Source organism: Panthera onca, chromosome B1 (assembly GCF_046562875.1).
Source record: "Panthera onca isolate mPanOnc1 chromosome B1, mPanOnc1 haplotype 2, whole genome shotgun sequence".
NCBI lineage: Eukaryota > Metazoa > Chordata > Mammalia > Carnivora > Felidae > Panthera > Panthera onca.
The window spans coordinates 99,355,929-99,375,913 of record NC_138342.1 but is presented as its reverse complement, the minus strand read 5'-3'; the positions used below and the strand labels follow the sequence as shown (position 1 = coordinate 99,375,913).

At 35.6% G+C, this 19,985-nt stretch overlaps 1 long non-coding RNA gene across 10 annotated transcripts in view; it reads left to right on the top strand.

Annotated features, from left to right (window-relative positions):
- LOC132692159 (uncharacterized) overlaps positions 1-19,985 on the top strand; it is a 93,882-nt gene that overhangs the window by 58,316 nt on the left and 15,581 nt on the right. For 6 of the 10 annotated variants that reach the window (XR_013554896.2, XR_014137542.1, XR_014137539.1 and 3 more), the window contains 4 exons: positions 126-226; positions 1,196-1,268; positions 17,793-17,915; positions 19,658-19,722. This is a non-coding gene — a long non-coding RNA (uncharacterized LOC132692159). Of the gene's footprint in view, positions 1-125; positions 231-1,195; positions 1,269-17,792; positions 17,916-19,657; positions 19,723-19,985 lie in introns of all 10 variants that reach the window. The other 4 variants (XR_014137535.1, XR_014137537.1, XR_014137536.1 and 1 more) reach the window with 4 other exon arrangements.

Below are 19,985 nucleotides of genomic sequence, written 5' to 3'. Positions count from 1 at the left end.
GTCTTCTGGCGTTTTTCTGGGTTATTTAGGCAGATGTCGGTGGAATCTAAGCAATCAGCAGGACAAGATGAGCCCAGCATCCTCCTACACTGCCATCTTCAATCTTTTCCTTCTCCTCCCCCAAGCAGGCACTGCTTAAGGAGCTATGAATGCCACAATGAAGAATACAGATGTGAAAACTTGACCTTTAGGATTACCTTTTGAGAAGAGGCAATTAACAACATAAGTAGGTAGAGTATTATGAAATGTGATAGGTGCTGCAGAAAAAAAAAAAAATGCAGGCTAATACCAGGGTTCTAATTGTACCTGGCCTTGATTGCCCAAGCCAATATTTTAGATTTTTTATGAGCTGACAAATGAGAAGCACCTGCATAATAATCAACATCATCTATTTATTTGTGAAAATAATCTTACAATTATGTAAGGAGCATTTATTTTTACTTATCAGAGCAAAACTTTGCTAAAGGAAAAGAAACATCTTTATTAAACTGTATTTACACTTAAGATTAACTGTGTTTTGGTTTTCTAAAAATCTAGGTAAAAAAACCTAGTCCTCTACCTGTAAGTACAATGGTCATGTCATATCCAAAGATAATGTACTTAGAAATTGGTAAATATGTATTTGTTTATATATCATTTTATACCAAGCAATAAACATGCTGTGTTGTACAGAGGCCAAAGACAGGCCACCCCAAGATGGGTTACTTCAGCATGGAGATTATGATGACCTTCCCTATCTTTGACCTTCCCCCCCCCCCCCCCAACCAACCTATTGCCTAAAAAGAATTTAGATAGAGGACCAGATAACTACATTATAGACAAGGAGGAAGTTTCAAAGTCTGTTAAAATTCCTCTCTAAGTCCCATTGATTCTGAGTGTCCCAGCAAACATTTACTAAACACTGACTTTTTTTTATCTTCCTGTGAATTTCATCCCTTCCCTTTGAAGTCCCAGACCTGTACTCACTTCTCCTTATTTAGAATGACATATATACTTCATTTTACATGACTGTCTTTGGGATTTCATGTCTGTGTAGACTTCCCATATGTCAGAAATTAAATCTGATTTTCTCTTATTAATCTGTCTAATGTCAATTTGATTCTTAGTCCAACTATAAAAATCTTAGACAGAGGAAAATTTCTTCTTCCTCAATGGTAGTTGTAATAACAACTTTCAGTTACCTTTCATTGCCCAGGTGCTCCCAGGTGCTATTGTATCCGGATGAAGTTTGCTGCAAGCTGTAGTTCTACAGGAGCCATTCTCACAAGGTGAGCTCACTTAACTTTGCTGTTGAGGTTTCCCCATGGCAGGGGTTCAGATCAGTGTCTTCTAGCTGGCATCCAGGCAAACAACAGATACCAATAGCCTCAAAATTGAGTTGGAAGACAGAAAGTGTTTTTTTTCTCTTATTAGTATTATAATGCTTTTAATACAACCTACAGCAAAAATGAAACAAAATTCCCAAAACTCAAAACCCAAACTAAAACAACAAAAACACAATAAAATCTGAGATCAGGGAAGTTCCCTCAGAAATAGGACTGTTAGGGGCGCCTGCGTGGCTCAGTCATTTACTTATCTATGATTCTTGATTTTGGCTCAGGTCATGATCTCATGGTTTGTGGGATTGAGCCCCAAGTTGGGCGCCATGTTGACCATGCGGAGCTTGCTTGGGATTTTCTCGCTCTCCTCTCTATCTGCCCCTCCCCTGGCTCTCTCTCTCTCTCAAAATAAATAAATAAACATTAAAAAAAAAAGAAATAGGACTGTTATAGACCATCAAAGATTGGAACATCATTTATTTTGGAAGTTAACTGATTAAAAAAGTAAAATCTATAGTGGGTGAGTACAAACACATACTATTGTATTCTAACTAAGAGAAAAACAGTTCTAAGGTGACAGAATTTTAAAAATGCCCGGTGAAAAAGAAGCTAGAACAATTTCTACCTCCTGATAGAAAATTTCTATCTTCTGATCATCACTGACAGATCAGTTATCTCTCTAAAGTTATTAGAAATGTCATAGCTATTTGCAATGTGTCATTCTGGGTTCCTTTTTATCATTTGTTCTGGGATATATTATGGGTATACGGAGATCTCAATTTAAAGACCTTTCTTTTATATACCATCCTTTTACTTGAAAGGCTCAATATTGATATAAATGTGTTACATTAAAGTATGTAAAATATTGTCCTCTAGATTATTTTTTAATATTTTTTTCATAATTTTCTAAATTTCTTTAGTAATATTTTACTGCCATAAACTTGATGTCCATGGGTTTTAACGTGCTAGAAGCAAATTATCTTGAGTATATGATTTTTGTATTGTTCATTTAAGCCTTTGAAATAATTATTTTATTATTCTTCTAATCTCTGTCCTAGTCCTTTCTTCCATTAGTTTTAAAACTAACTGTGTCCCTTTTCAAGGTCTGACAGTTGTATATTTTAAATGAGTACCATATATTCAATTCTTAAAAGAGGAAGGCAAAAATGGGAAAATTCATGTAAGAGTGAAAAATTATACATTTTAAGCTTTAGATGAAATGCTTTTCATAATTTTAAAAAGTTTTAGGTACCAATTTGTATTGTCAGGGAACAAGAATGTCCTGTCACCTTCAAGGTGCTTCTCGCTGGACTAAGAATCAAATTGACATGAGCTAAATTAACAGGAAAAAAATCAAATTTAATTTCCTACATAGGGAGAATCCACACCAATAGGAAATTTCAAAGAATTTCAAAGACAGGCAAGATGAGGTATACATGTTATTCTAAACTAAGGAGAAGGGATAGGGATCTGGACTTCAAAAGAAGGAATCTAATTTACAGAAAGTTGAAAAAAGACTAAATGTTTGGTAAACAAATGTTTACTGGGGCACTCAGAAACCACAGGACAAGGAAGACTTTGATCAAACTTAGGCCTTGCTAGGTTCTTCCCTATCTACCATATTCCCATACCTAGTTAGTATACATTTCCTAGTATAATGCTAGTGATAGTTCTCTTCCTGGAATAGATCCTCTAAATTCTTTTCAGGCACTGTTTGTGTGTGTGTGTGGGGGGGGGGGGGGTAAAAGAACTTTTCCTAAATCTGCTGGGTTTTGATGGCCTTTAACTCAAAATAATCTTTATGCCAAAGTGTCCCACCTAGGGCAGCCTGCCCTTGGCTCCAACAGTATTAATACTTTAAAATTAATGTAAGACTTACTAGTGTTAAGAAAAACTAACATCTTAAAGAAAATGATTAGAATGGAATTAAGAAAAAAAATGGCATAAATAAGGAATAATGATTTCCAAATACAGGATGGCAATTTTGTCCTGTATGTATTGCAACGTGCAGAGCTTTGGAATCTAAGAAGTGAGACAGTAAGATGTGTCTGCTTTTCCTTCTCACACTGGCACACACTCAGCTAAAGCCCATGGCAAATAATTGGTGATCAGGGGGAATAAGCTCTGAGTTTGGATGTCCTCCAGGTCCCCGTCTACCACATCAGACTAGGCGGCCAGTAAAGTCCCCGATTGGTTCTTCTTAACCTCTCAAGAATTCCTTTACTGGTGGCAGGCACAATTTCCCACTTCTACTTAGAAATAACTCTCAGAGCTAAGGAGCTGCCAATTTTTGCTAATTTTCAAAGCACCAATTAGTTTAGATTGTTTTCCATACAAAACTCTTAAATGCTGTAAATTTTTTTCTTTGATTTAATATATCTTTTTCTACTTCTTACAATGGGACTAATGGCATGCCATGATTTATATAGCCAAACTAGAATCTGAAGTCCAAGTATATATTTTAAATTATTGTCTGAATTATTTAAATTTTTTCAACTTCTTTCTCACATTTGGTGTGCAAATTATATCTCCTCCTGATCTGGAAAAATATGCCTATTATCACAATTATTATAAGAAAACTAAGGACCAAAATATAATTAACGTGTTTTTGATTTTGAGGAAATCATTGAAGAGAAGAAAAAATCACTAACTATAAAATTACAATGAGAATAAGTTGAATTTTAACTCCATTTGGGTTCATTTTAACAACATTCCTTCCACATTTGCTATTGTATCTCGTAGCACTACTAATAGTTAAAAATAATGTGGAAAAATAAATGTAATGTCTGCTTTTTTTGGCCAAAGGGATCGTTTTTGTTCAGAAAGAATGCAGAAGCAACCTTAGCCTACAGCTCCGTGACTGTGTCCAAATCAGTCACAAGTGAAGCAATGGATTCGGTGTTTTCCCATACCACACGGCACCCATAAGGCACGTACACGCACTGCTAAGGGGAATTCTGGGATTAGGTCCAAACTAATTTTTGTTGTGATTATATAGATCTTAATAATAAGAAAGGGCTCTTCAGCTTTGGGGCAGATTTTCAGATTGTTAATCACCATGTTGTTTTTCTCTGCAGAAATGTTATATTTATCATTTGGCTAAGTCTCGTGCATTGATGAGTTTCTCATTTCTTGGGAGATGTGAATTGATTCAGAAAACTCCTAACCAGCATGCTACTGGCAGAAAAATATATTTCGGTTATTTAAAAGGCATTTATTGAGCTCCAACTTCCAGAAGCACAGCATGTTATGATGGGGCAGACACAACAGAATTTTAAATTACGTTTTTTGTTTTTTGTGACTATATTAACATGCATTCCTGAAATAAGGTGCAAAATGCCATAAAGCAACAAATCTAGAACTTGTGGCAATTTATTACAAAGATCTGAGAATAAAGTGGTTGTCTTTGTGTTGGGTGATGAGTCCTTTAGGAAACTAGAGGTGGAGTGAAGCTCGGTTTTGAAGGGGGCATTTGAGGGTAATGATGAGGTAGAGTAGGAACTGACCATACACCAAAATATACAAGACAGAGTGATATTTTCATAAAGATCAGTTCCTTCTTAAGTATTGACATTGTATTATAAATGTAGACACTAAATAGAGAGACCAGTCATGTAAGTTCTTATACACTATTAAAATTATAAACACTACAGCCCAATCCATAACCCATTTATTTTTTCCTCTTAATCATCCAGGATTTTTGTAGAAAGAAATTATATGATGGTTAATAACTGTATCCTCTACAATTAATTTCACAACTAATAGACCAGTTTTTAAGTTAGAAGATTATTTACAATCACATAATTAAAAAAATATTTGGACTTTGGGGGAAGAAATGCTGAATGGAAAAGGTGTTAGGAGAGGATGAACAGATTGGGAAAAAAAATCAACCAGAGTGATAAGAAATTCTGGAGACACACACACTCTAATGTCCTATTTTTAAACTAATAGAAATATCGCAGCTTACCCATTTCATGTCGGGAGTTCAATCTATTTCTCTTAATAACACTCTGAAGACTTGTGTTAGTGTGCATCAGCATGCTGAGGCCAGCATCTCAAATGGGATTGAACATAATAATCTTTCCCTGACATATCTGATTACATATTTTCCTAAATTAAATGAAAAATACTGACAAAAATTCAATGAAAATCTGTTTTAGGGAAAGTTTTGGTTCATAGACCAAGTTTTAAAACATCTACCCACACTAATACTGCTGTTACTATTGCTACCTAAGTAATAATTTGTCTCTGTTGGGCAATATATTCAAGACTTTCTGAGTCACTGTATTTCTATCATTGTCACTGTTCACAAATAGGGCCTATTTTATAGCTATATAATAATAAAGAGTAACAGAAAGAGTATACAAATATACATCAGTACAAACACCGGGGTAGAAAATGTAACTGTCTAACAATGGCACTGTGCTTATAAAGGGAGATTGGCTAATGCAAGTATGAAGTTTTCTCCAAATGGTCTATCAAGGGAAGTTCCCATAGGCACTATCTTCCTTTTGATAGGATTATGTTTTGCTGTTTCAGCTTTCTCCTTCCTTTTAGATAAACGGTACAGCCTTCCCCCAGCCCCTTTGTACTCTTAACACCCCTGTTCAACCTCTGTGTTGCTGTCCCATTACTGCTGAGGACACTGGTGGGGAAGAGCACAGTGAGGCAAGCCCAGAGTACAGTTCTGAGACCAGGAGAGTGAAGGGGATATTTTAACGAGCTCATACACTGTAAGCCGAGCTTCTAGATTCAACTTCAACAACTTCTGACAGTTTTGACAATGAAGGAGTAGCTTGACATTTTCTTTTTGGGAACATAAGTGCCATCTATCATCCCAGTTGTCTAGTGATTTCAAGAGCTGCAGAGGAGAGGCTGGAAATGCTTTGTGTATGGAACACATCTGAGGTGAGAAAACTGAAGATCAACTGAATCTCAGGTGAGAAATGGGATTCTTCTGTAACAGCCTGGAAAACCGAGACAAGATATGCTGAATAGGAGTTTATAAAGATGAACCTCACCAAAATAAATAGCATTGGAATATATAAAAATTCAAAGGATTCAAAGAAAGTATTCAAGGGATTTCAGCATCTGATGGGAATTATGAAAGATGATCTCTAGTTTTATGAATTAATTCATAAAACTTTGAATCACTTTTGAGGTTGAAATTTTAAACCTGGAGGGTGGGATTTAAACCTGTTTAATGATTCACTTTTCAAAAAGCACCCACGTCCAAAAATGGGTTCCATTTCTAACCGCATACCAGTTGCAGGAAAACTGAACAAATGACTTGACCCCTCTATATCCCAAATGTAACGTGTAGATGAGGGGTAGTTTTGGTATTCGCCTGAATAATTACCTTGACGTTATTTATGTAAAGTGCTTAGAAAATGCTTGTTCCATAAGTGCCCTATACGTGTTAGCTACCAGTTTTATTATAAGCCAAAGTGTATTTTGCACAGTAAGCACAGTTTAAATAATTTGTGTACATTCCAGTTTGCAAATCAGTGATTGGCAGAAGCTCATAAAATGTATTTATTTGTTTTGATTTTGAGTTTTATGGTTATTTGAACAGACTTTAAGACCTAAGCTTCCTAGGTACAGAGATGTCAAAATTCATAATTATGTGAAGTAAAATATATGAAATGTCAAAACTCATAATTATGTGAAGTAAAATATATGGAATATGAGTACCAATAATTCCTCCAGTCTCTTTCTATTTATATGTCATTCAAAGTATTTTCTTTCCTAGTTTGGTTTTCAGCAGGTGATGCATTTTCAGGAATTTAAGAGGTCTGAAAAGGAGAGGAAATAGATCCTAAGACCCAGGCAATCCCATTCTTCCTTTATTTCAAAGGCAAGGGAGCAAGAGAAAGAAAATAGAAAGTCACAACCGCTCTCAATCATGAATTTCATCATCTCAAAAGAGGCACGCAAAACAAAATTGAAGTTTTCAAAAAATAAGAATGCCTGGAGGAACTCTCTTTGTTAAAAGAATACTTCTTTCTTAAGCATGTTTGTTAACAAGGAAGGCAATTATTAAGTTCTGCAAGAATAGAAGGGAAAACCTACCAATCTTATATGGGTAAGTGTGTTTAAATACCATAAATAAAAGATTTATGACTTGTGTTAACAGAAATCATGCCTGAATAAAAGATTCCTCTGGCATAGATGGAACAGTGGAGGATGTAGAAGATCCTTTGGGTGCCACTTGAGAAAGCAGCTGGATTATATTCCGGTTCTGTCTGAAGTTTGCTTTCGGGCAAGCACCAGATTGATTGCACATTAGATAAGATTTTGTCTGGAACATTTCCGGGTGTCACTGTCCAGACATTTTCTTATGAGCTTTCATGATAGCAATTTTGAGTTGGAATTTCTGGTAGGGATAAAGAATTTTTATAATATCTGTATTTATACTGGCAGCCTGACCCACCCCCCCTTTTTAAAAATTGTAATTACCTCTTTCAATTACTTTACTTTGGGAGTAGAATATAAAGATTTAATAGGTTGGCATTGTGCTTAGAATTTATAAAAGACGCTAAAATAAAAAGACGCATCAGTTACAACAGAGTATTCATTGTTTGGAAAGTGATAGAGTCAAATGGCATTGATTTCTAGCATAATGGACTATGACCCTCATCCATCTGTTCAGGACCTGATGCAGAAATCAATATAATCTTTTCCTGGGGAAGCCCAAGGCATTCTCTGCATTGAGTCATAGGGCTTCCAGATTGCTAATGTGATTAAAAAATAATCAAGGCCTTCCAGAAGCTTTATTTTCCAACATACTCTAAAAAGTTTTCCCTTAGAAAGAGCTCTTTCTGATCAAATTTTGTTATGCAGTTTATTTCTTTCATTCTTTGCAATTCAATTATAGTACAGTTCCATTGATTATATCTCTTAAGACTCCCAGCTGAGTTCAAGTAAAAGTGCATTTGCAGACTTGTTTAAAATCTACCACTAGTACAAAAGGAGTACTCTTAAAGTATCAATAAATATTTATGGTAGAATATTTCAAGGTTGTTAGGAAACTCTGCCTTCAGCTTTGGACAGCAGGGGGGATTTGTATTGCTTTAAGAAATTTCTAAAAACGTATAGCTTTTGCTATTGTTTCAGATGTATCTAAAACAGTTATTTTTTTTCTTGGACTGCAAAAAAATTCTGTTAATTTACTAACATGCTAAAAACGTTTCAAAAATTTTATTGTGCTAAAATAATCTCATATCTGCAAAAGCCTGAGAATCTGAAATGTAGCTTTTGCTTCAGCAGTTAAAAAAAAAGACAAAAATGTTCACATGCTTTTGAAAGGACAGTGTGGCCTGAATCAAAGAAAAATTGAAGTTTCATTGAAAGTGGAAGGAAGTGGGACTCACTCCTTCATATGATAAGGTCATAACAGATTTTATTTTCTTCTCTGACCTAAGTGGTTGTTAAGAACAGGACTTGTGTAAATGCTGGAGATCGTAATTCCCTTAGCATCTTTCCTATCTGTGCTTCAAGGCATTTTCTATCCTGGTGCAGCTTTCAGAGTTTATATCAGGGTTTCTAGAAATGTCAATCTGTGAAAGTATATAGATGAGGAAATAATGTTGATTAAAGAGTCAAATTCGTTGCAAATTGACTCACAATGACTTTATAAAATATTCATTATAGAACATTTCAAAGAAAAAAATTGTGGCTCTGTAATAGTTTCTGTAAATGCACAGTCCCTGTCAAATAAATGATAATCCAAGAAAAATGCAGAGTTGCCCATGATACATGTACCTTTCTCATGAGTAGTTTGCCTATTTGAACTTTTTTAATGTTTATTTTTGAGAGAGAGGTGTGCACGTGAGTGGGGGAGTTGCAGAGAGAGAGGGAGGCAGTATCTGAAGCAGGCTCCAGGTTCTGAGCTGTCAGCACAGAGCCTGACATGGGGCTTGAACCCACAAACCATGAGATCATGACGTGAGCTGAAGTCAGACACTTAGCCCGCTGAACCATCCAGGCGCCCCAGGTCTGCTTATTTGAATTAGCATTTGTTCCACTCAGTGTGCATTGATATCACTATAGTCCTTGAAATTAAAAAGGTTATAGTATACTTGGGGATAATGCTAGTTACCTGAAAATGGATATGATATATTCTCATTACTTGCAGTAGTTAAGGTTTATAAAATCACTGTGAATACTGAATTAATGCATATTGAATCATTACTCCTACCAGAAATACAGAATTAGTTTCCTGAGAGCCTCTGATCACAAAATTTTTATCACCTGATCAATACATAACCTTGGTTTGTGTGTATTTCTATTTAAAGACACTTAATATATATCATTAATTCTTTAACAGTAAACTTGCAGGCAATAACACTACAATGCATGTCTTGAATGAAACTTATCCAACGCTTTTTGTCCATAAGGCACATCACAGCCTTCTTGAGTTTGGAAATAGTTCAGCACTACACTTGGGGACCACTTTAGATAGTGAAATAACATGGCTCAAAAGACCACCAGAAAACATTTGTTTACAATATGAGAACTAAAACAACTAGGTAGAGCATGGCTTTGTTTGACCTCAGCTAGTAATGCCTAAAACAGGTGACTCAAATTTTTCATTGCTTTGTGTATGCCCATGAATGACCCCAAAGCACTTTGAGTACCGATTTTGGGGTTGCAAATAAGTTTTAGCAAGTAGATGAATTCATAATTCACAAATACAGAATGCACAAATAATGCGGATTAACTATAATTGGATGAATTCTCATAGTTGTTTTTCCTTACTATATATTTAGGTTCTGCATAAAATGCTATGTTAATAGATGTAATCTGAGTGTTACAAACAAAAGTTTCCAATGCGGCATTTTTATCATGGAAATGAAAAGTAGAGATAACAAAGATCTTTACTATATTGTATTTAGTGATTTTAAATGATTAAACGAGGCAAATTGTCTACTAAGCAGTTAGAAAAAAACTACTCTCTTGCAGAAAATTTCTTTTAATCCAATCATACTTCAGATTAGTACTCAAAGATTTTAGTTTTATGGGAATGAGTATACATTTGGGTCAATGAAAAACTTAATGGAACATGAAAAGCTTGTTAAAACAAAATGGAAATTGCTAAGACTATGTATCTTTCACAAAAAAGGAATAAATTAATCCACATGAAGAATACATAATATAAGACAGAGGTTTTTAACACAGAGGTTTTAACACAGTTAAGTTAATATTACAAATCTGATAAAATTGAGAGTAACTAAAAATTGTTCCCATCTGTTCAGTAGCTGATGATTAATCTGTTGATGATATAAATTCACTTTATTCACAAATAAGATTATTTGTGAAAGGACCTCAATTGATGCTAACTGCCAGCTTTGAACAAGCCAAGAGTTGAACAAGAATGGGATCCATGTTAATTTTTTTTCTGATTAAGGTTAAAACACACTGGTGAGTAGAATCTGAATTCTTTTCTTTTAAAAAAAAATTTTTTTTTGAACGTTTATTTATTTTTGAGACAGAGAGAGACAGAGCATGAATGGGGGAGGGGCAGAGAGAGAGGGAGACACAGAATCCGGAGCAGGCTCCAGGCTCTGAGCCATCAGCCCAGAGCCCGACAGGGGCTCGAACTCACAGACCGCGAGATCGTGACCTGAGTTGAAGTCGGATGCTTAACCGACTGAGGCACCCAGGCTCCCCTCTGAATTCTTTTCAATGTTATTATAAATGTAAACAGTTTTACTTAAGCAGGTTATACATTACACTAAAATTTTATAAATGATTTAAAAGATAGAGTGTTTAGTGTGGATTCAGGCACTGGATGTGCAGACATCACTAATTGTTACTAAGCCAAGGATTGTTTATAAGCAATCCTCCATTTTGTTGTCTGGGTAAAGAGTGGGGTTTTCTACTTATTTATAAATACTTGTACTTGCTTCATAGATTTAGCTTGTACAGTATAAACTGATGATCCAATTTCAAAATTTTGAATGCAAAATTTATATAATAAAAATTACAATGGAAACAACACATTTTTTAAGCAAAAATATTTAAAATTTGCTTTTAGATCTTGTAGCCATTTTGAACAACAATCCGTCTCATAGGTCTTACAAATTCTGGTTAAGTAGTTAAAAGATTTTGATTTTCCAGAATAATGAATAATTTAAATGCAATTTAGACATGTGCTATTATATATAGTAAATATGTATAAAAGGCTTACTAAGCTGTACTGTTAGAAGCAAATAATCTCATTTTAAAATGCTGGTACAGCAAAACGTATATAACATAGTATGTGACAAAAATAAACCATCAAAAATCTATGACTCTAATCCTTTGAGGAAAAGAAAAAATCATATTATCTAGAGTCTTTCTTTTTCAGTGGGATAGGATTGGCAATAGTAGTCTGTGTCTGAACACCATGCCTCGAGTCTAATTCTGGTGAGATCAGCTATCACAAATAACCTGTCTCAGAATCCCATCCCTCTCACCTGCTACAGGTCAGAGCATTTGCCTGTACAGAACTTTAAGAAGATATTGAGAACATCATGACATGCTTTGTGGATCTTTCTACTTTTATAGAACATATCAGAAAGAGAACATATATCAGGTGCCTCTAAGGATATGTCTGGTGTATATGAAATTCACATCTTTATATTGTTATGTGGCAAAAAGCCATGTATTATAAAGAAGAGTTCATAATTAGTTTTTACTAAAGTATGGATTCTCAAAAAGGGAAAAAAATATATAGATAGCTAGACAGACAGATAGATATATCTATATCTATGTCTATCTGTCTATCTATCTATTCATCTATCCATCTATATACCTATATACCCAAGATCCTGGGTATTTGGGAATATCACTTTTACCGAATAAGATTTTTAGGAGTTTTATTTTCAAATGAATGATGATGTCCTCGAAATAGTTATTTTAGTAGGTTACATAATTTCAAATTATTCAGGCAATACAAGCAAACCTCTGTTACTTTGGAAAATGGCTACTTTAAAAAAAATTAAGATTTTTATTTGTAAAATCAATTTCTGAGGTTTTCTCTCACAGCTACATGTAGTAATTTTCACGGAACTTTTCCATTTTTGCCTGTAGCTCCACAGTCCACCAGAAAACATAATGTAGTAGGTATTTCTTAATTGGTCTATAGAATCATCAAGTTTCAGTCTTGATGGGCACTTTGGACACTACGGAAACAACTTTATCCAACATCCTCACTCTCTCACTTAATTGCCAAAGAATTGAGGTTCAGACTCAGGAAGCAGCTTGCCCAAATTAAACAAAATTCTGATATTCTTAGCTAATGAAAATAGAATTAATTTAAAATAGAATTTATTTTTGAATTGTTAGAAATAGTAAGTCAAGGGAAAAATCTCAGAGCATTTGATGGCCATGAAAAATATAATTTGAGATACAATATAGGAGAATAAGCTATGGTATTATAATTTCCTTTTTTAAAAATAAGATAATGTGAGATATCTAATGATATTTATTAAAAATACAGATTAAGACTTATGGTATAGATTCTATTCTATTGATGGGAACATTACAGAAGCACTAATACTTCACCCCATGGGGCTTCAAATTCTCTCAAGGATCCTGCTTAGATTTGATCATTCTTTACTCCTTGTTAATATGCTTTCAATATTGATATGTTCTTAAGATAATATAATCTTATAGCTCTAAGGAACTATTCAGAGGTCCATTTAGAAAAGCTCATTTATTTTATAAAATAAAATTATTTATAAAATAAATGAAAAACTCACTCTAAGAGTGATGTCTCATCGGGGAGTATGAAGGGTCTTGTTTTTCTCAAGTGTATGTGCTATGCTTTTTTCAGCTAAACATGGGCCATATCTTTTCTTTTTTATATAGTTTTTATCTGATTAGACGTTAATCATTTTAATACTATTTTCAATACCTAAAAAACTTTAAGAAAATATTGACTAACTCTAAAGATCTCCTAGAGTAAATCCTGAATGGAAATTTAAGTAGCAAAGGGAGCTCTTACAAGTTCAGGTCACAATTTTAGAATTTAGAATTAAGAGTAGCTTTGCCTATGCAGATATATTCTAAAGGCAAATATTACAAGTAAGAACATTTTGTTCTAAAAGTCTATCATCAGCTGACTTATCTAAAATATAAATCTCCCTTGGCTTTAATAGTGCTTCTGCATCTAGAGTTTGGAGAACGCAGTAGTGGGTTCCTTTAGAATCTCTGTCTTTTTGAACTTCCTACCTGATACGTCATTTCACACATGTTGCAACAATTAGTTACAAGATGTAGTGAACAAAACATTAGCAGCAGTATCGTACTTTTGTCTCAGGTATGTATTTAAACACGCTATTCTAATGATAAAAAGAGAGGCTGCTTTAAGATAAAAGAGAATTTCAGCAAACATGTATATAATTCCTCTATTGGTACAGTAAAGCTAATAAAAACAAACAAAACCCTTTTAGGTTCTTCCTTTTTCTCTTCAAAATAGTTAAGTCTATTGGATTTATATAACTTTTTTTCCCTCTAAAATTCTTTGTGCAATACCTTGCAGAGTAATTTCTACCCAACTTTATATATTAGAAATGAACTCCACACAGGTGTGTTTGCAGAGGTAGCACTTCTGTGGTGGTTTTTAGCAAGTAGTGGAAATGAAAATTATAAGAGTAATGTCATTACATGATAGTCATCTTCTTGTAAAAATTTTTTTTCTACTAGCATGGAGGGTTTGGAGATTGTCTGTCAATAGGGGATACTCTTCTTTCCTGGAAAATACTCCATCTCTCAATTTAAGAAATACATTTGTCTTTTTTAAAAATGAATTCAATAAGGAGAACAATTCACTGATCTTTATAATAGGACTACAGAATATGGCATCTCTGACTGAAGAGACAAGCTGACTGCTACTGTGGTTATTTCTGTTGCTATTTTAGGAATAGCCCATTAACTCCTGTTAAAGCTTTAGTACTGACTGGCAATACAAGTATTTGAGAACTCAAAAGGAACTGCCTGTGGCATGACTTTTCATATTGACTTTTCATATTGATGTGTAACAATCCGGATGCTTCTGGTTCCAAATAAGAAAATTCCAGCCACAAACTGGCTCAAACAACAAAGAAATTACAAAAGTGTAGAAGTTGTGTGAGTCTCAAGTTTGTTAGATTATTTTTTTTTTTTTTGATTTTTTTTAATGTTTATTTCTGAGAGAGAGAGAGATAGAGTGCAAGCAGGGGAGGGGCAGAGAGAGAGGGAGACACAGAATCTGAAACAGGCTCCAGGCTCTGAGCTGTCAGCACAGAGCCCGACGTGGGGCTTGAACCCACTAACTGTGAGATCATGACCTGAGCTGAAGTCTGGCGCTTAACCGACTGGGCCTCCCAGGCACCCCAAGTTTGTTAGATTCTGCAGCTCAAGAATATCATTAAGGGCTCAGGTCCCTCCATGTCTCCTGTCTACATTGTGCCATATTAATTTCTTTCCCCGTGCTTATAATATGGCTACGTAAATCAAGGAACTGATTATTTTCTTACGTACAAATCTCCTCTTTTGTATCCATAGAATAAATCTTTCCCTGTGTTCGAATTTAGCATAAGTCACCTTCCTATTGCTGGGGGAAAACCCTACAGTGATCCATCTAGGTTCCTCAACCAGTTACTGGCAAGGGAAGTAGGTGACATGACTGGCTTTTCTAATTAGGGATCATTCCTGGATCTGGAGTCAATTACCCAAGCTCTATGTTTTTATCCATGAAAGAAGGCTGGACTGTATACTGGGGATTTAAGTATAATAGGTTCATTTTTCCTATATAGTAGCCTCCTCTTACAGATGAACATAAACAAAAGAACTTAAGAAAAAGCTATTTAGGGAAATAAGAATTTGAATAGACATGAAAACAACAGAGATCTAAACTTTCCTTATTTTCAACAAGGATATCATCTTTCACACAAAACCCTATTTGCCTAATGGGAGATTAGCAATAATAAGGACTACATATATCATTAAATTCTAGTTTAGACCTTTTTTCCCTCAGTCTAAATGAATGCCTTTTGGGTAATTTATTCTACGAATTTAAAGATTAACTCCCTATCACATCTGTCTTTCCAGCCTCCTGGAGTCCTGGCTCCTCTTCCTCCTTTTCTGACTAGTATCTGAGTACAGGAAGAACTGGCATTTTCTCAAGTTGTTGGCAGGGGACCTCTGTTCACACAAAGCCGTTTCTGCAGCTTGGTCATGGCTCATTACTACCAGGCTCTGGGTTACACTATTCTCACAGCCTCAGAGATGGAGACTTTGCAGCTGGTGCACCACTTAGTCTGCTCTAAACAGAGACAATTGTCTCAAGACAATTGCACCCAGAAAGGTGGGCCATTGCTCTTTGTTTATCAGGTACCAGTCAGGCTCTTTATGACCTGCAGATCACCTGATATCTGACTATAACTTCTACTTGGTCCCCTGGCTTTGGTGATTCCCCATACTTTCAAATATAGCATCCCATATCTTCTTGCTATTGGGAATTCCCTGGTATCTGGAATATTTGGGTAGCTACCAAAGAGCACTTAGTGACTTCTGAAGTTCTTTGGAGCTTTCAGTGGAGGACCTATGGCATTGGATAGGATTAGATGAGCAAGAATTAATTTACTTGCATAAGCTCTTTTGGGACATTAACTCTCTGGTAGGACTCAGTAGGAATAGGCAAAGTCAGGGATATGGTAGCTCTGAGAAGTGTAGAGAAAGCAGTGGTCCACACCAAATGACGTTGAAATGCCTGAATTATGATGGAAGGGATTAAAGAGTCCAGTAAGATAGGCATGTTGGAATGAGTACATTGTGAGAAGCCATAAAACCCCTCAGAGGAGTAGTGTAAATATGAGAGGGTCCAGAGGACATATCAGTCATATTCATCAGGAATATACTGCCTGAGAGGGGCACTGGCATCACTAAGAAGTTCAGTGGTAGCTCTCGTCGGCCGGCTAGGACTTGTATGGGGAGAGGTGGTCACACAGTTTGGCAAGGAGACTGATGAGGACCTAAAACAATAGAGGCCAGGGATGGCACTCTGCCACCAGAAGACGGGGCCTGCAACTATAACAGTAAGCTCAGCAACATTTTTTTGTCCCCGAAATCTTGATGCATGTTTGTTATAACAACTGTGACTTCCTTAACACAGAAATGTGAAACTTAAAGGGGCTGCCATAACATAGAACTAATACATGTGGTATTAACTTAGACATCGTGTACCGGATGGTGAGGAAATGTGAGGATCCCCATTTAGTTAGTAATCCATCGCTGTAAATCAGATGTTTTGTGCAAAACAGCTAACCAAGAGCCTATATCTTATTTTGAAGAAAAGGGAAAACTATAAAAAATTTATTTATTACCTCTGAAGCCCCAACCAATTTCCTTAAATGTAACTAAACTTAGTAAAGTGTCCGTGAATAAAAAAACTATCTTATTTAAATGAAAAATTGTTTTTTAACTTTATTCTATTTATTTTGAGAGAGAGACAGAATATGAGCATGGGGACCCGCAGAGAGAGAGGGAGAGGGAAAGAATCCCAAACAGGCTCCGCGCAGCCAGCGTGGAGCTGACTTGGGACTGGAACGCACATGAATTGTGAGATCATGACTGAAGCTGAAATCAAGAGTCGGACGCTTAACTGACTGAGCCACCCAGGCGCTCCTAGATGACAAATCATAAAATTATTACTTGCCAATAACTAATAATTGCTCTGCCTGTAAAAATGTATTTAGTTTGCATGCTATTTATATGCAAACATCTTCAATACACTTATGTATAATTCTGACATTCTGTCAATTATATTTAAAATGTATCTTAAGATTCACCTCCACTTTTTTGTTGTTTAGAATGTTATATTGAGTTTGGGGAACATAAAATGTGTGTGTGTGTGTGTGTGTGTGTGTGTGTGTGTGTGTGTGTGTGTATACATTGATGTAAATGCATATTAAAATATGAGCTTAAAATGGATTACTATTAAATTTGTATATTGAAAATAAAATGTTTCCTGCTGAGAAAATTTTTAAATGGTAGGTATTTTACAGGATGAAAGCTGGAGGTACTAGTTATGCACTGAAAAGAGAGTGAGATCAATGGATATGGGTCCCAGTCTTGGAGAAGTTTCAGAGTCAAGGTATTAGATTCAGTGAACTAGGAAGATAAGAGGTAATTGTCAGAAATGTTTAAACTGGAAAAGATTTTGGCATCAAATATCTTCAAATCTAGTAGAAACCAATGTCAGATGGTAATCAAAAAAGACTTTGTCCTGCTCTCTCACCACTTCTCACTCACCCCTGCCAACCCTGGAGGCTTCAGAGGTCTTGAGTCTCATACTAGTGTATGAATCCAAGATGGAAGAGTGACATGGCTGGCTGCCAACCTTCTTTGTTGCAAGCTAGAAAATGGAGAAGTTTTAACTTTGAACAAGAAATCTTTCCCATATATTCAGAGGTAATTACTTGTCATCCTTTTCTAATTCTTCAGAGCTCCTTTTACCTCCATATCTGTGCATCTCTCAATTGTAATTCTGCAGGTAAGGATACTGCCATATCAGCCAGCCTGGAATGGCTCACGTGTTAGCCCCTATTTCCTTGCAGTCCATCCCAGGTAAGGCTGCCTTTTGGTTCTCAGTGCCTTCCAGGAGGCCTTCATGCACAAAATAAGGATGTTTCCTCCTCCTCCTCCTCCTCCTCCTCCTCCTCCTCCTCCTCCTTTTTTCTTCTTTAATCAAGATGCTATCAATTCCTTACCCCAACCCCACCCTACCCCAGCATGTAGAGGCTTTTCTGTGCCTCACCATTATATTCATAGTTACTTCTGCTTTTCTAGTTTTTTCGGTCATGTATGACTATTATTTAGCAACAAGATGCCAACTTTTTCCCCCTGCTGAGAAGCACTGTTTCATCTCCACAGTGCCATAATCCATCCCACAGTTGGCATCTTCAAAATACAGTTATTCCTTTTCTCCCTTTCTTCCTTCTCCACTATCTGAGGGAAGATTTAGTATTGTACCTCCACTCCCTCCTGTACCAACGCTTAGGTTTTAGGAGATACAGAATACCTTTGAGGATTTCCTCGTAGTATGTCCTCTTTTGTTCCAGGTTTCATATTTTTTTTGTTCCCAGAAAGATTATCAGCCCATTAAAATATGACAGTATATAGAGAAACATATTCTGTCTGTGGTTATATGTATTAATTAATGTTCATATGTCATCATTTTTCTTTCTCTCCTTCACTGTCTCCAAGTCGTAGTTTTCTTTCTTTTATTTGGAGAATGTTTCCTTCCTCTAGCCCTCCTTCCCTACTTCTTTCTTTCTTTCTTTCTTTCTTTCTCTTTCTTTTTCTTTCTTTCTTCCTTTTTCTTTCTTTCTCTTTCTTTTTTTCTTTCTCTTTCTTTCTTCTTTCTCCTTTTCTTTTCCTTTCCTTTCCTTTCTTTTCCTTTCCTTTCCTTTCCTTTCCTTTCCTTTCCTTTCCTTTCCTTCTTTTTTCTTTTTCCTTTTCTTTTCTTTCCTCTTTCCACAGACAAAGGACAGTTTATTACAACAAGAGCAGTGGCCAGAATATCATCTTTCTTCTACCAGCTCTCTGAAACCCAGTTCCTGCAGGGTGACAAGGAGAGGATCAGGTAACACAGGTGCACATGGGGATGCGTTACAGGAGAGGAACCCTGTGCTTAGGAAACACAGATTTTTCAAAATGTGTAATAAGACTGCCTGAACTTCGCCAAATAGGGAGACACTATTTTTATTGCAATGGCCAGTAAACGTATCTGCCCTTTGTTTTCTCTATCTCCCAAAGTTGTTTGCTGTACAAACATCCTTGAAAACATTGGCCAGAGCAAAGACAGTCTGTTTTTGAAACTGGCAGAATCGAAAGAGACTTAGAAATTGTCTCCCAATCTTCCTTCTCTGCAATTTCACTCTCTTCTCTCTAAATACCCTTCTCTGAATCTTATACTGTCTGATAACCTTTTCTTGTTGCAATCATCTACAAACCTGAGGTTACTTCTCGTTTTCTGAAAATTTCTGAAGAAATCAGTATATTGATTACTCTGAATACAATTGCCTTTTGGTTGTATAACTTCTTTTCCTCCATGATCTTAAAATATACCCTATTTTTTGATTATTTGTGAAATGAAACATCATTTCATATATTAGGTATTTGATGGATAGTATTTTCTTTCAGATGCTTTTGATAGCATTCTTACTCCCTGGCAAGTATGTATAATATTCTAAATTCCAGACAAATAGTATTGATATATGGCATCTGCTCTCTTTTCTTTTGTTCCTTTGTAGTTATCTTGTTCTTTCTGTCAGAGAGTTTGAAAGGATTTTTTTTTTGTCTTTTAGATTCAGAATTTGACCATGCTAAGAGCTAAGTATGTATAATTTTTCATCATCCACCTGAAAAACAGGTGAGTCCTTCTGGTTTACAAACTTGCATGTTTTTTTCCTTTAGGAATTTTTAGTGTTATTATTTGTTACATTATTACCCATGTTCCATACTTACATTCCCCTCTCCCCATTTGGACCTATTATATTATATCTCCTGTTCCCTAGCTTCTCCCATACAATATCTATCTCTATATGTATTTGTACTGTAAGATATTTTTAATTAATATTCATTTATTTTTGAGAGAGACAGAAAGCTCACGGGAGGGGTAGAGAGAGAGGGAGA